Source organism: Chiloscyllium plagiosum, unplaced genomic scaffold (genome assembly GCF_037043375.1).
Source record: "Chiloscyllium plagiosum isolate Xiang-an unplaced genomic scaffold, Cpla_swu_hap1 HiC_scaffold_45, whole genome shotgun sequence".
Lineage (NCBI taxonomy): Eukaryota > Metazoa > Chordata > Chondrichthyes > Orectolobiformes > Hemiscylliidae > Chiloscyllium > Chiloscyllium plagiosum.
In genome coordinates, this window is record NW_028270183.1 from 70703264 (window position 1) to 70718177 (window position 14914).

A 14914-nucleotide genomic window follows, 5' to 3' on the forward strand; every position below is an offset into this window, starting at 1 on the left:
GAATTGTCCATAGTGCCGTGGAATGTGTAGGTTAGGGGTATTAGTCATGGGTAAGCGTAAGATAGCATTTGAAAGGGTCTGGGTGGGTTATTCTTCGAAGTGTCAGTGTGGACCTGTTGGGTCGAAGGGCCTCTTTCCACACAGTAGCGATTCTATGAACTCTATGAACAACAGGGACAGAGAGGAGGAGGGAGACTTTGATTCCAAGTTCAATCTATTTATTTCAAAAACAACTTTGCACAGAGATGCAGACAGAGGTACACACAAACTGAAATACTGACACTAACACACACTAACACATTCCCACAGAAATACGCACGTAGACATGGATATTTACACACAAACACACCCCATATACAGGGACACACGATCATTAATACAGTTATCATTGGTTAGTCGGAGAAGGCAGGAGAAAGGGGTTCAGAAATATTTTAGCCGTGATCAAATGTCATGGCAGAAAAGATGGGTTGAATGGCCTCATTATGCTCCAGTGTTCATTGCTCATATGATCTTTCCTGGAATTGTTTTTCCACGAGGTCAGTGGAGACTATATTTGAGAAGTATTTGGTTTTGGAGAGTTAATGGGCATGTGGACAGGTTTGAGGGGCTGAGTGGTCGATATCTGTTTCTAATTGTCAACTCCTTATATATAAAAGGATTGCTGGTTGGTTTGAGGGGAACATATTTTGAGAATAAGGACCTTTCCATTTCAGATTGAGACAGGTATGCTCCTTTCTCTTTAGGGTTGTGTAATCTGTGGTGCTCTCATCCCTAGGGAGCAGTGAAGACTGTGTTACAGAAAACACTCAAGGTTGAATTCCATAGAACTTTGATGAACTGCAGAATCCATGTTTGTTGAGAACAGACAGGAAAGGGATGTGTAGTTACAATTGCATCAACAATGCACATTCTGAATGGTGCAGTAGGCTCAAGGGGCTGAATGGCCAGCTGCTGCCCCTAACCCATGTGTTGTTCTCTGAAGCACTCCGTAATGTTACAGAGGTAAAGAAAGATCCCATTCAGCCAGTCAGCATCGTTTTAATGAGGTAAAAACAATGACGGCGGACACTGGAAACTATATTCTGGATTGGTGGTGCTGGAAGAGCACAGCAGTTCAGGCAGCATCCGAGGTGCAGTAAAATCGACGTTTCGGGCAAAAACCCTTCATCAGGAATGCAGGCAGAGAGCCTGAAGGGTGGAGAGATAAGTGAGAGGTCGGTGGGGTTGGGGAGAAAGTAGCATAGAGTACAATAGGTGAGTGGGGGAAGGGATGAAGGTGAGAGGTCGGGGCGGGGGAGAGTGGAGTGGATAGGTGGAAAAGAAGACAGGCAGGTAGGACAAGTCAGGACAAGTCATGGGGACAATGCTGAGCTGGAAGTTTGGAACTGGGGTGAGGTGAGGGAAGGGGAAATGAGGAAAGTGTTGAAGTCCACATTGATGCCCTGGATGCTCCGAGGCTGAAGATGAGGCATTTTTCCTTCAGGCGTCTGGTGGTGAGGGAGCGGTGGTGAAGGAGGCCCAGGACCTCCATGTCCTCGGTAGAGTGGGAGGGGGAGTTGAAATGTTGGCCCACAAGGCGGTGTGATTGATTGGTGCAGGTGTCCCGGAGATGTTCCCTAAAGTGCTCTGCTAGGAAGTCGTCCAGTCTCCCCAATGTAGAGGAGACCGCATTGGGAGCAACGGATACAATAAATGATATTGGCGGATGTGCAGGTAAAACTTTGATTGATGTGGAAGGCTCCTTTATGGCCTTGGATAGAGGTGAGGGAGGAGGTGGGGGCGCAGGTTTCGCAATTCCTGTGGTGTCAGGGGAAGGTGCCAGGATGGGAGGGTGGGTTGTAGGGGGGCATGGACCTGACCAGGTAGTCACTGAGGGAACGGTCTTTGCGGAAGATGGAAAGGGGTGGGGAGGGAAATATATCCCTGGTGGTGGGGTCTGTTTGGAGGTGGTGGAAATGTTAGCGGATGATTTGGTTTAGACAAAGGTTGGTAGGGTGGAAGGTGAGCAACAGGGGCGTTCTGTCCTTGTTACGGTTGAAGGGGTGGGGTCTGAGGGTGGAAGTGCGCGATGTGGACGAGATGCGTTAGAGGGCGTGTTTAACAACGTGGGAAGGGAAATAGTGATCTCTAAAGAAGGAGGCCATCTGGTGTGTTCTGTGGTGGAACTGGTCCTCCTGGGAGCAGATACGGCGGAGGCGGAAGAATTGGGAATACGGGATGGCATTTTTGCAGGAGATAGTGTGAGAAAAGGTGTAATACAGGTAGCTGTGGGAGTCGGTGGGTTTGTAAAAAATGTCAGTATCATGTCAGTCGTCATTAATGGAGATGAAGAGGTCCAGGAAGGGGAGGAAGGTGTCAGAGATGGTCCAGGTAAATTTAAGTTCAGGATGGAATGTGTTGGTGAAGTTGTTGAATTGCTCAACCTCCTCGCGAGATCACGAGGTGGTGCCAATGCAGTCATCAATATAACGGAGGAAGAGGTGGGGAGCGATGCCGGTGTAACTACGGAAGATCGACTGTTCTACATAGCCAACAAAGAGACAGGCATAGCTGGGGCCCATACGGGTGCCCATGGCTAATCCTTTGGTCTGGAGGAAGTGGGAGGATGTGGGAGGATTCGAGGGAGAAATCCATCGCTATAATGAGACAGGAGGAGACCATTCTGCCCTGTAAGGGTTTACGCATGAATAGATTGAAGTCATTCAACTCGCTAAGTACATTACACAGTGTAGGTTGAGGCCATCTAACCTTTCTAGCCTGCTACCCAACAACAGGGGAAACCCAGTTAACTATCAGGGAATAAACACTCGGGATGTTCAGGTTGTAAAGTTGTAACTCTGTGGAGTTCCTCGGGGATCAGTGTGAGAGAATCAACTATTTACAATCTATACCAATGACTTGGATGAGAGGACTGATTGTCTTGGAGCTCAGTTAGCTCATTCACCAAGATAGTCATTTAACTGGACATGGAGATTCTGCAATGGGATACAGACGGGGAGGTTAGTGTGCAAAACCTTGGCAGAAAACAGTATATAATGTGGGTTAAGAGAAGTCAGTGCTGTGTTGAACAAAGAAAGTAACAGTAACATACTTAAATGGGGAGAAAAGCACAGAAGTCATTGGTACAGAAGGATTTGTGCATTCTGTAAATGAGCCACATAAACCTCGTCAGCAGAATCAGCCAATAATTAGAAAAGGATATCGAATCTTGCTGTTTGATGTAAAGCCTATTGGGTATAATCATTAGGATGGATTACTGCATTTGTACATGGCAATGCTGAGACTACATCTGATGTATTGTGTCTCGTAATGAACCCCTAAACTGAAAGAAAAATATGCAATGCTTTTAGAAGCTATTCAGTGATGTTTCACTTTACTCCTTGCTAGAATGAAGGCCTGATGGAATCATAGTGTCATACAGCACGGAAACAGACCCTTCAGTCCAGCTTATCTGCAACGACCAGATATTCCAATCTGATGTAGTAATCTTTGCCAGCTTTAGACCCATAATCCTCTAAACGGTTCTTATTCACATACCCATGCATTGCCTCTTAAATGTTGTAACTGTATCAGCCTCCATCACTTTTGCTGCCAGTTCGTTCCATACACACACTATCCACTGAGTAAAAAAGTTACCTCTTCAGGTATCTTTTTAATCTTACCCCTACACCTTAAAACTATGCCTGCTGGTTTGGAGCCCTCTGACCTTGGAAAATTACCATATCCATGCCCCTCATGGCCACGACAAGGTCAGGGCACTTCAGGCCTGAGAATAAGAGATGTTCACATTGAACATAAAGGACCCTGCGGAAAGTACACTGGGCGTAGCTGAGGAATGTGAGAATAAAACTAAGGATTTAATTTAATAAAACAATATATTCATTTTAACACAGTACTTTGAAGACATGAATTTATTATACAATAATTATTAAGCCTCATATAAAAATATTTCCAAATGATAAATTATAAGTCACTCCTAAATGAATCAGACAACAGGGATGGAGAATGCAATCAGGGGAATGTTTAACCAGACCTTACATGGTTCACGTTCGTGCTCGGGTAACGTAATTATATGTTTCAGCTCAGAGAGGAAGAAAATGTAACTTGTCTGAGAAGCCACAGCCATTGATCCATCGCTTTACTTGTTCGTCTCGACAGTAACACATAGAACATGGAACAATACAGCGCATAACAGGCCCTTCGGCCTTCGATGTTGTTCCGACCTGTGAACTATTCTCAGCTCGTCCCCCTACACTATCCCAAAATCATCCATGTGCTTATCTAAGGATTGTTTAAATCTCCCTAATGTCGCTGAGTTGACTACATTAGCAGGTAGGGCATTCCATTCCCTTACCACTCTCTGCATTAAGAACCTGCCTCTGACATCTATCACCCCTCAATTTGTAATTATGCGCCCTCGTACAAGCTGACATCATCATCCGAGGAAAAAGACTTTCACTGTTTACCCTATCTAATCCTCTAATACACTATCTGATCATATTGTCTGTCTCTATCAAACCCCCTCTCAGCCTTTCCACATAAGACCTTCCCTCCAGACCAGGCAACATCCTAATAAATCTCCTCTGCACCTTTTCCAATGATTCCACAGCCTTCCTGTAATATGGGGACCTGACCTATACACAATATTCCAAGTGTGGTCGCACCAGCGTTTTGTATAGTTGCAACAGGACATTGCGGTTCCAGAACTCAATCGCTCGACAAATGAAATCTAACACACCGTATGCCTTTTTAACAGAGAGCAGTAAATCTATCAGTCATCTTTACCACTCATGGAGGGTTCCTTTTGAGGATACATTGGAATTTCCCCAATGCCAGCAGAGAAGGGAATTCAACCAAGTCCTACTGTTCCAGGAAGAAACCCCATTGCCAGCAGCATCTGTGAGGCAGAATTACAATTGCGACCATCTCAATTTTCCTTTTGCCATGAAATTGACTATTATCTGGACAAAACTCTGCCAAACTAATATTCTGCAGAGTATTTTTTTCTGTTTGCAGTATGTGTGGGTGTCTCAGATTTATAGGCAAATAAATAATGATACACATATTGCCAATGTCCAAACTATACGTCATTTATCTTTCCATCGTTTTCTTAACTTTGCTTTTGTTTTCGATTAATTATTTTTACAAATTTAGGAAACATGCCTGACATGTTCCTAACACTGTACCTAACACAGTCTGAGACTGATATCATTTGCCACATCACACACTTGGGGTTACACTGATAATTTGTTGTGACAGATGTACGAGTGGGACTAGAAAAAGATACAATGATTATCCAACCTAGGAACAGGGATAAGGAGAAATTCTCTAAAGACCGTTTGAATTGGAATTTTCTTCCCCACTGGTGTGTGATACCTGTGTGTTTGTATTTATTCAAAATTGTGTTAGATGCGCAATTTAGCATGGTCAATCCACTGAAAGTCTTTAAACTGTGGGTGGAATCTGGCGCACCTGGAGGAAACACTTGCAGACAGGGGGAGAATGTGAAAACTCAATACAAATAGTCTTGAGTGTGGAAGCAAACCTAGCCCCTGGTACTGTGAGACAGTCGTGCTAACCACTGACACACCATGCTCCCCTCCACCTCCCCCCAAAACCGGGCCGCTGGTACTGTGAGATAGCCGTGCTAACAACTGAGATATCATTAGTGGGCGGCATGGTGGCACAGTGGTTAGCACTGCTGCCTCACAGCGCCAGAGACCCGGGTTCAATTCCTGAGTTTGCACGTTCTCCCCGTGTCTGCGTGGGTTTCCTCCGGGTGTTCCGGTTTCCTCCCACAGTCCAAAGATGTGCAGGTCAGGTGAATTGGCCATGCTAAATTGCCTATAGTGTTAGGTAAGGGGTATGGATGGGTTGCGCTTCGGCGGGGCGGTGTGGACTTGTTGGCCCGAAGGGCCTGTTTCCACACTGTAAGTAATCGAATCTAATCTAACCATGCCCCTCTCCCCCCTCCGCACCAAACCGGGCACCAAACCGGGCCCCTGGTACTGTGAGACAGCCGTGCTAACCACCAAGACACCATGCTCCCCTCCCCCTCCCCCTCCCCCCAAACCGGGTCCCTGATACTGTGAGACAGCCGTGCTAACCACTGATACACCATGCCCCTCCCACCCTGCTCCCCACAATGAATCACTGTTCTAGGGAATACTGGGGAAAATGCAAATCTGTAATATAAACAGAAAACAGTGGCAAAACACTGCAGATGTTTTGCACTGGACAGTGGATATTTTTCATATTTGAAAAGGAACAGTGAAGTTGCCATTTCTGTTGGCTCTAGAGTATTTGGTTCCGGCTTCTGAATGAAATATTTAAAAATATGAGAATGACTACCATTACGCATTATGAAAATGTTGAACTCAGTGGCACTGACATCACACAATCAATCATCTGTAAGTAACTAACTGAATTAACGATTCTAATTGATATCAATGTCTTGTCATGCTCCTGATGTCACTGGCATCATACTCATCCAGCAAGGTCTTACCTTTCCGAAACTTCAGATGAGATTGTGCAAACATAATATATCTTGTTTTTCTTTAAAAGAGGGCATATTCATCCAGGGTTTTGAAAGGCACGAGCAAGGGCAGAGTTTATTTGTCGTCCCAAGTAGCTCTGGAAATGGCGCCAGAGAGCTGCCTACTTGAACCTCTTCAATCTAAATAATGCAGATCCACACAGAGCTGTTGTTGGGACATTCCAAGATTTTTAACAACCGATGATGAAGTAAGAATAAATTAGTCCCTAGTCAGAATGACATGCAACTTGGAAGATACCTTGCAGAGACCACTTTTTTTGTTGTTCCGATTTCCAGTGCAGAATTTTCTCTAATTACCAATAACCACAGTTTTGCTCAGGGTCTTTGATACCACTGTCAGTCAAGTCCTGCTTCGATTGAAAGGGAAGTCACTCTGATCTCAGCTCAAATTAAATGGGAAAATCAGTTGAAATAATAAAGGGCAAAAGACAAGAACACTGTTTGTTAGAACAATGTCCTCGCAATATTCCAAAGAAAATTGATACATCGTCTTACGATTCTGTCAGAAGTTGTTTGTCCTGTTGGTGATGAGGCTATTTGGTGGACAGAAGTAGCTCCAATCTGTACCAATACTGAACAAAGCTATTCTGTTCACCGTGCATCAGACAGTGGCAAACTTCTTATTGTCTGTTGCTATTGGACATTGATCATTCCAAACACACCATTCACTGATGACCAGTCGTAGCACATAAATCAGCAGATTCCAGCATCTAGTGTGAGAGCCAAAAGGGAAAGGGAGGGTCAGGGGAAGTGGTCTGACAAACAGGGCGAGAAGTGTAAAGGGAGATGGTCAGTGGAATGGTATGAAGCATCAGAATTGGCAATGCAAGGGAAGTAGGAGGGTAAGGAACGAGTAAGAAGGGAGGATGTGGTATGCCGAAGGCGCATCAGTGGCAGGAAAAGCATATATTTGGAAAAGTGAGATTGATGGACAATCAAACATCACTGTGCAGGAAAATTGGTATCTTGTTTCAATTGAAAATTATGAAAAGATTTCTCATACTTTTTTATTAACCCTTATTTCTTGTTCATATTGTACATTCACTCTGAATTTCTGTATCTCCATCAAATGCAGACAGCATTTTCTTTTTTTCCAATGCATTATTGCAACATGATGTCACTTTTTAAAACAATGTTCAGAACGATGGGTCCTTGTTCTTTTAATTTGCTTCCAATCCAACGTAGAAATGAGAATGTGAATTGATCTTCTATAGTGTGTTTATAAGGTAAAAATTAATTTAATCTTTATCCTCATCCCTCCAGCTCTTTGAAACAAACTTAATGAACGAGCCTGAGTCCATCCTGCAGATGAAAAGAAAAATCTTCAGCTCTGACTATTGCAGCGAATGTTTTACAGAATAAGCTGCAGGCCCACATCAAATTGAACTGTCGCAGTGCACAGTGCCAAAGCCTATTCCAAAATTAATGATATACAAGTCTTATGAATAATACATGCAGAGGGGTGGAGTGTAAAAGCAGAATTCAGCTCCATGTCCAAATAATTATTTCTGGCTTCCTCACAAAAGACCTCAACTGCATCACGCTGTAATTTCACCAATGTATGAAAAACAAGTGACTGGAATTCCCAATTCTTCCTCTGCAACACATCTGTAGGACAGGTAGAAAATCAAGGTTAGTATCTGATATTCATAAATAGAACACAGAACATAGAACATTACAGCGCAGTACATGCCCTTCGGCCCTCGATGTTGCGCTACCCTGTCATACTAATCTGAAGCCCATCCCACCTACACTATTCCATGTACGTCCGTATGCCTGTCCAATGACGGCGCAAATGCACTTAAAGTTGGCGAATCTACCACGGTTGCAGGCAAAGCATTCCATACGCTTACTACTCTCTGAGTAAAGAAACTACCTCTGACATGTGTCTTATACCTATCTCACCTCACTTTAAAGTTGTGTTTTCTCGTGTTTGCAGTTTCCTTACTTGGAAAAAAAGGCTCTCCCTGTCCACCCTATTTAACCCTCTGATTATCTTGTATGTCTCTATTAAGTCACCTCTCAACCTTCTTCTCTCTAACGAGAACAGCCTCAAGGCCCTCAGCCTTTCCTCGTAAGTCATTCCTTCCTTACCAGGCAACATCCTAGTAAATCTTCTCTGCACTCTTTCCAAAGCTTCAACATCCTTCTTATAATGCGGTGACCAGAACTGTACACAATACTCCAAGTGTGGCCGTACCAGAGCTTTGCACAGCTGCAGCATAACCTCATGGTTCTGGAACTCAATCCCTCTATTAATAAAGGCCAAAACACGGTATGCCTTCTTAACAACCCTGTCAATCTGGGTGGCAATTTTCAGGGATCTATGTACATGGACATTGAGATCTCCCTGCTCATCTGCACTCCCAAGAATCTTACCACTAGCACAATACTTTGCATTCTGATTACTCCGTCCAAAGTGTATCACCTCACAATTGTCCACATTAAACTCCATTTGCCACCTGTCAGCCCAGCTTTGCATCCGATCACTCTGCAACCAACTACATCCTTCGTCACTATTCACAAATCCACCGACCTTAGTGTCGTCCACAAATTTACTAACCCACCCTTCTTAGCCCTCATCCAAGTCATTTATAAAAATGATTGAAAGCAGTGGACCCAATACCCGCTCTTGCGGTATTCCGCTAGTAACTGGACACCAAGGTGAAAATGTCCCATCAACTACAACCCTATGTTTTCTTTCAGCAAGCTAATTACTGATCCAAACTGCTATGTCTCCCATAAATCCATTCCTCTGCATTTTGTACAATAGCCTACTGTGGGGATCCTTATCCAACACCTTGCTGAAATCCATTTCCACCACATCAGCCAGTTTACTCTCATCTACCTGTTTGGTCATTCTGTCAACAAGTTAATAAGATTCGTTAGCCACGACCTGCCCTTCACAAAAGAGTGCTAACTGTCCCTGATCAGATTATTATTTTCTAGATGGTTATAAATCCTATCTCTTACAACTTTTCCAACACTTTAACAACAACTGAAGTGCGACTCACTGGTCTGTAATTACCAGGGTTGTCTCAAATACCCTTTTTGAACAAAGGAACCACTTTTGCTATCCTTCACTCCTCAGGCACTATTCCTGTAGACAATGATGATTTGAAGATCAATACAACAGGCTCGGCAATCTCTTCCCTTGCTGCCCAGAGGATCCTAAGACAGATCCCATCCGGCCCAGGGGACTTGTCTATTTTCACACTCTGCAGTAAATCTAATACCTCTTCCTTGTGAACCTCAATCTCTTCTGGTCTAGATGCAAATATTTCTGTATCTTCCTCGCCAACATTTTCATTTTCTATAGTGAACACTGTCGAAGAATATTCATTTAGTGCTTCCCCTATCTTCCCTGACTCCACACACAACTTCCCAATATTATCCTTGAATAGTCCAAAATTTACTCTCGTCATTCTTTTATTCCTGAGGTAAAAACAATGACTGCAGATGCTGGAAACCAGATTCTGGATCAGTGGTGCTGGAAGAGCACAGCAATTCAGGCAGCATCCGAGGACAGGGAAAATCGACGTTTCGGGCAAAACCCTTCATCAGGAATAAAGGCAGAGAGCCTGAAGCATGGAGAGATAAGCTAGAGGAGGGTGGGCGTGGGGATAGAGTAGCATAGAGTACAATAGGTCAGTGGGGAAGGAGATGAAGGTGATAGGTCAGGGAGGAGAGGGTGGAGTGGATAGGTGGAAAAGGAGCTGGGCAGGTCGGACAAGTCAAGGGGATCGTGTTACTGGAGGTTAGAAACTAGGATGAGGTGGGGGAAGGGGAAATGAGGAAGCTGGTTAAATCCACATTGATGCCCTGGGGTTGAAGTGTTCCGAGGTGGAAGATGAGGCGTTCTTCTTCCATGCGTCTGGTGGTGAGGGAGCGGCGGTGGAGGAGGCCCAGGACCTCCATATCCTCGGCAGAGTGGGAGGGGGAGTTGAAATGCTTTCCACCTATCCACTCCACCCTCTCCTCCCTGACCTATCACCTTCATCTCCTCCCCCACTGACCTATTGTACTCTATGCTACTCTATCCCCACCCCACCCTCCTCTAGCTTATCTCTCCACGCTTCAGGCTCTCTGCCTTTATTCCTGATGAAGGGCTTTTGCCCGAAACATCGATTTTGCCTGTCCTCGGATGCTGCCTGAATTGCTGTGCTCTTCCAGCACCACTGATCCAAATTCTTTTATTCCTGACATTCCGATGGAAAACTTTAGGGTTAACCCTGATCCTATCTGCCAAAAACTTCTCATGTCTCCTCCTGGCTCTTCTGAGCTCTCTTTTTAGGTCTTTCCTGATTTCCTTGTGACCCTCAAGCGCCCTGACTGAGTTTTCACATTTTGGCCCAACATAAGCCTTCTTCTTCTTCTTGACCAAGGATTCCACTTCCTTCGTAAACCACAGCTCACGCGTTCTATATCTTCCTCTCTGCCTGACAGTTGCATACTTATCTAGGACACGCAGGAGCTTTTCCTTGAATAAGCTCCACATTTTTAATGTGCTTATCCCCAGCAGTTTCCTTCCCCATTCTATGCTTCCTAAATCTTTCCTAATTGCATCGTATTTTCCCTTCCCCCAGCTGTAACACTTGCTCGGTGGAGTCCACCCATCGCATTCCATCACTAAAGTAAACCTGACAGAATTGTGACCACTGTCTCCAAAGTGCTCACCTACTTCGAAATCTAACACCTGGCTCGTTACCCAGTATTAAATCAAAAGTGGCTTTGCCCCTTGTAGGCCTGTCTACATATTGTGTCAGGAATCCCTCCTGCACACACTGGACAAAAACTGACCCATCTATAGTACTCGTAGAGTAGTGATCCCAGTCAATATTTGGATAGTTGAAGTCCCCCATGACAACTACCCTGCCTCTCTCCCTCCTATCGAGAATCATTTCTGCTACCCTTTCCTCTACATCAATGGGACTATTTGGAGGCCTATAGAAAACTCCCAGCATGGTGACTTCTCCTTTCCAGTTTCGAACCTCAGCCGATACTACCTCAGTTAACGAGTCCCCAAACATCCTTTCTACAACTGTAATATTGTCCCTGATCACCAATGCCACACCTCCCCCTCTTTTATCATCTTCTCTGTTCTTACTGAAATATCTGAATCCCAGAAACTGCAACAGCCATTCCTGTCCCTGCTCTATCCATGTCTCCGTACTGTCCACAACATCCAAGTCCCAGGTATCAGCCCACGCTGCCAGTTCACTCACTTTATTTCGGATGCTCCTCGCTTTGAAGTACACACACTTCAAACCAGGTTCTCGCTTGCCAATGTCAGATACTTGATTTTGGAACTCCCTACTCTCATTGTCTTCTGTACCTGTCCTACAATTTTGGTTCCCATCCCCCTGCTGTTTTAGTTTAAATCCACCTAATAGCTTTAGCGAATTTCTCACCCAGGATATTTGAACCCCTCTGGTTTAGATGAAGTCCATCCTGCTTGTAGAGGTCCCACCTACACCAGAAAGAACTCCAATTATCCAAAAGCTCGAAACCCTCCCTCCCGAACTATCCCCGTAGCCACGTGTTCAACTCCTTTCTCTCCCTATTCCTCACGTCACTAGCACGTGGCACGGGCAGCAAACCAAAGAAAACAACTCTGTTTGTCCTAGCTCTAAGCTTCCATCCTAGCTCCCTAAATATCACCCTCAAGACCCCATCTCTCTTTCGACATATGTCGTTGGTGCCAATGTGGATCATGATTTGGAGCTGCTCTCCCTCCCCCCCGGAGGATCCCAAAAACATGATCATAGACATCACGGTCCCTGGCACCCGGGAGGCAACATACCAGCCGTGAGTCTCTCTCGCCCCACAGAACCTCCTATCTGTCCCCCTAACTATCGAGTCCCCAATGACTACTGCTCTGCTCCTCTTCCCCCTTTCCTTCTGAGCAGCAGGTGCCCCACTGCTTTCCACTGGTAAGTCATCCCCCCAACAGTATCCAAAACGGTACACTATTGTTGAGGGAATGGCCACAGGGGATCCCTGCACTACATGCCGGTTCCCTTCCTGTCCCTTAACTGTCACCCATCTGTCCTTTTGTTTTATCTGGGGAGTGACTACCTCTCTGTAAGTCCTGTCAATAACCCCCTCTGCTTCCCGAATGATCCGAAGTTCATCCAACATCAGCTCCAGTTCCCTAACGCGGTTTTCGAGGAGCTGGTGTTGGGTGCACTTCCCACAGATATAGTCAGCAGGGACACTAGTGGTGACCCCTACTTCCCACATTCTGCAAGAGGAACATTCCACTGCCCTAAACTCCATTCCCACTATTATAACTCTCGAAGTGACTTCTAAAAACAAGGATTAGGAAATAAACTAGTTACCGAGTAGAGTCTCTGGTAACGCAACCACGCAAATATAAACTGTTCTCCTTACCCTTCCCAGAAGTCCTTTGCTCGCTCCTCCCTCGCTGGCATGAAGGCAACAAGTTTAAATATACGTAGAGGTGTTGCCGACAATCACCTTGCACCAACGTCACCTCCTCCCAGCAACCCCCCTCCCCCCCTCGCTGCTCCGAAATGTTGATGATATTAATGTGGGAGATGGGGGGGGGGGGGTGTTGTTGGAGAATGATAAACACTGTTGTGGATGACACAACGATAGGCCGAATGTGACATGGTGAGGAGGAATGTGTTAGGTTACAGGAGGGTACACATTGATTGTTCAGATGGCCAGATCAATGACCGATAAAAATTAGCACTGAAATTTGTGAGATGCTGCACTTTGGAAGAAGTAACAAGACAAGAGAGAACTCAAACCATGAAGATAGGCTAGTCTTGCTTTTGGAGCAGAGAAGGGTGAGGGGTGAACCTGACAGAGGTGTATAAGAGCATCAGAGGTATGGGCAGAGTGAACAGACAGCAGCTGTTCCCCTTAATCAATGGATCAAAAACAAGAGACACATGTTTGAAGCGAAAGCGAGATATTGAGAGAGGATTTAGGGAATCCGTTTTGAACCCAGAGGATGGTTTGTGTCTAGAATGCATTGCCTGGGAGGGTGGTTCAGTAAGGTAATCTCACAAACTTTACAAAGCACCAGCATCAGCATCGGATAGTGCAGTCTCGATTGGTCATGTCTTTATACATGATTCCATGTGATGGCAGCCATGAAAGCTCTGATACATTCTGAAGCACCAACCTACGATACTTGTTGGTTTATTCAGGCGAACTGTGCTCAGTAAGTGGCAAGGTTACAAATCAACATCTTCCCATGGAGTATCAGCACTTACTCAACCTAGGACAGCCCAGCCATCTCTGAAAACATCCAGGATAATTCACATGCTCAGTGCAAGCATCATCCATCAAAAGCAATAACATAATTCTTCTGTTTGACACCATTATTTTAAGGACACCAATAACATAGACACAGAGTTCCCTACATTACTATATAGACTTGTATCTGTAAGGTTGCTATTTCTCAGAAAAAGTAATAAACTCCATCCTATATATTTGCTTTGACAATGAGTCAGTTTTCCTGTTTGCCTGCGAGCTATTCATCACAGCATGATGGATTGTGTAACACTCCATCCACCACCAGTAATATTTACTCCCAGCTAACCCAGCACGAGATGCACTGCTGGTACTCCATCCAATCAGCCACTTGGACGGACCAACATCAATTGGACTGGAACGTCTCAAGGGCAATTAATGCTGGTCTAGCTCGATTAAAATCCCAAATGAATTGAAACGACAATAATTATTGAAAAAGAGAGTCTTGTTTTCATTCATCTGATGAGTTTGCCACTGTCTTTATCGTTGTGTTATCGATGCCCATGAAATCATTTTGTACACATATTAAAAGAACAAAAAAACGTTCAGGTCACAGATAGAGTCATAGAGATATCATAGCATGGAAACAGACCCTTCGGTCCATCCCGTCCATGCCGACCAGATATCCCAACCCAATCTAGTCCCACCTGCCAGCACCCAGCCCATATCACTCCAAATCCTTCCTATTAATATACCCATCCAAATGCCTCTTAAATATTGCAATTGTACCTGCCTCCACCACATCCTCTGACAACTCATTCCATACACGTACCACTCTCTGCGTGAAAAAGTTGCCCTGATGTCTCTTTTATATCTTTCCCCTCTCACCCTAAACCTATGCCCTCTAATGCTGGACTCCCCGAGCCCAGGGAAAAAGACTTTGTCTATTTATCCTACCAATGCCCCTCGTAATTTTATAAACCTCTATAAGGTCACCCCTCAGCCTCCGACGCTCCAGTGAAAACAGCCCCAGCCTGTTCAGACTTTCTCTGTAGCTTAGATCCTCTAACCCTGGCAACATACTTGTAAATCTTTTGTCAACCCTTTCAAGTTTCACAACATCGTTCCGAT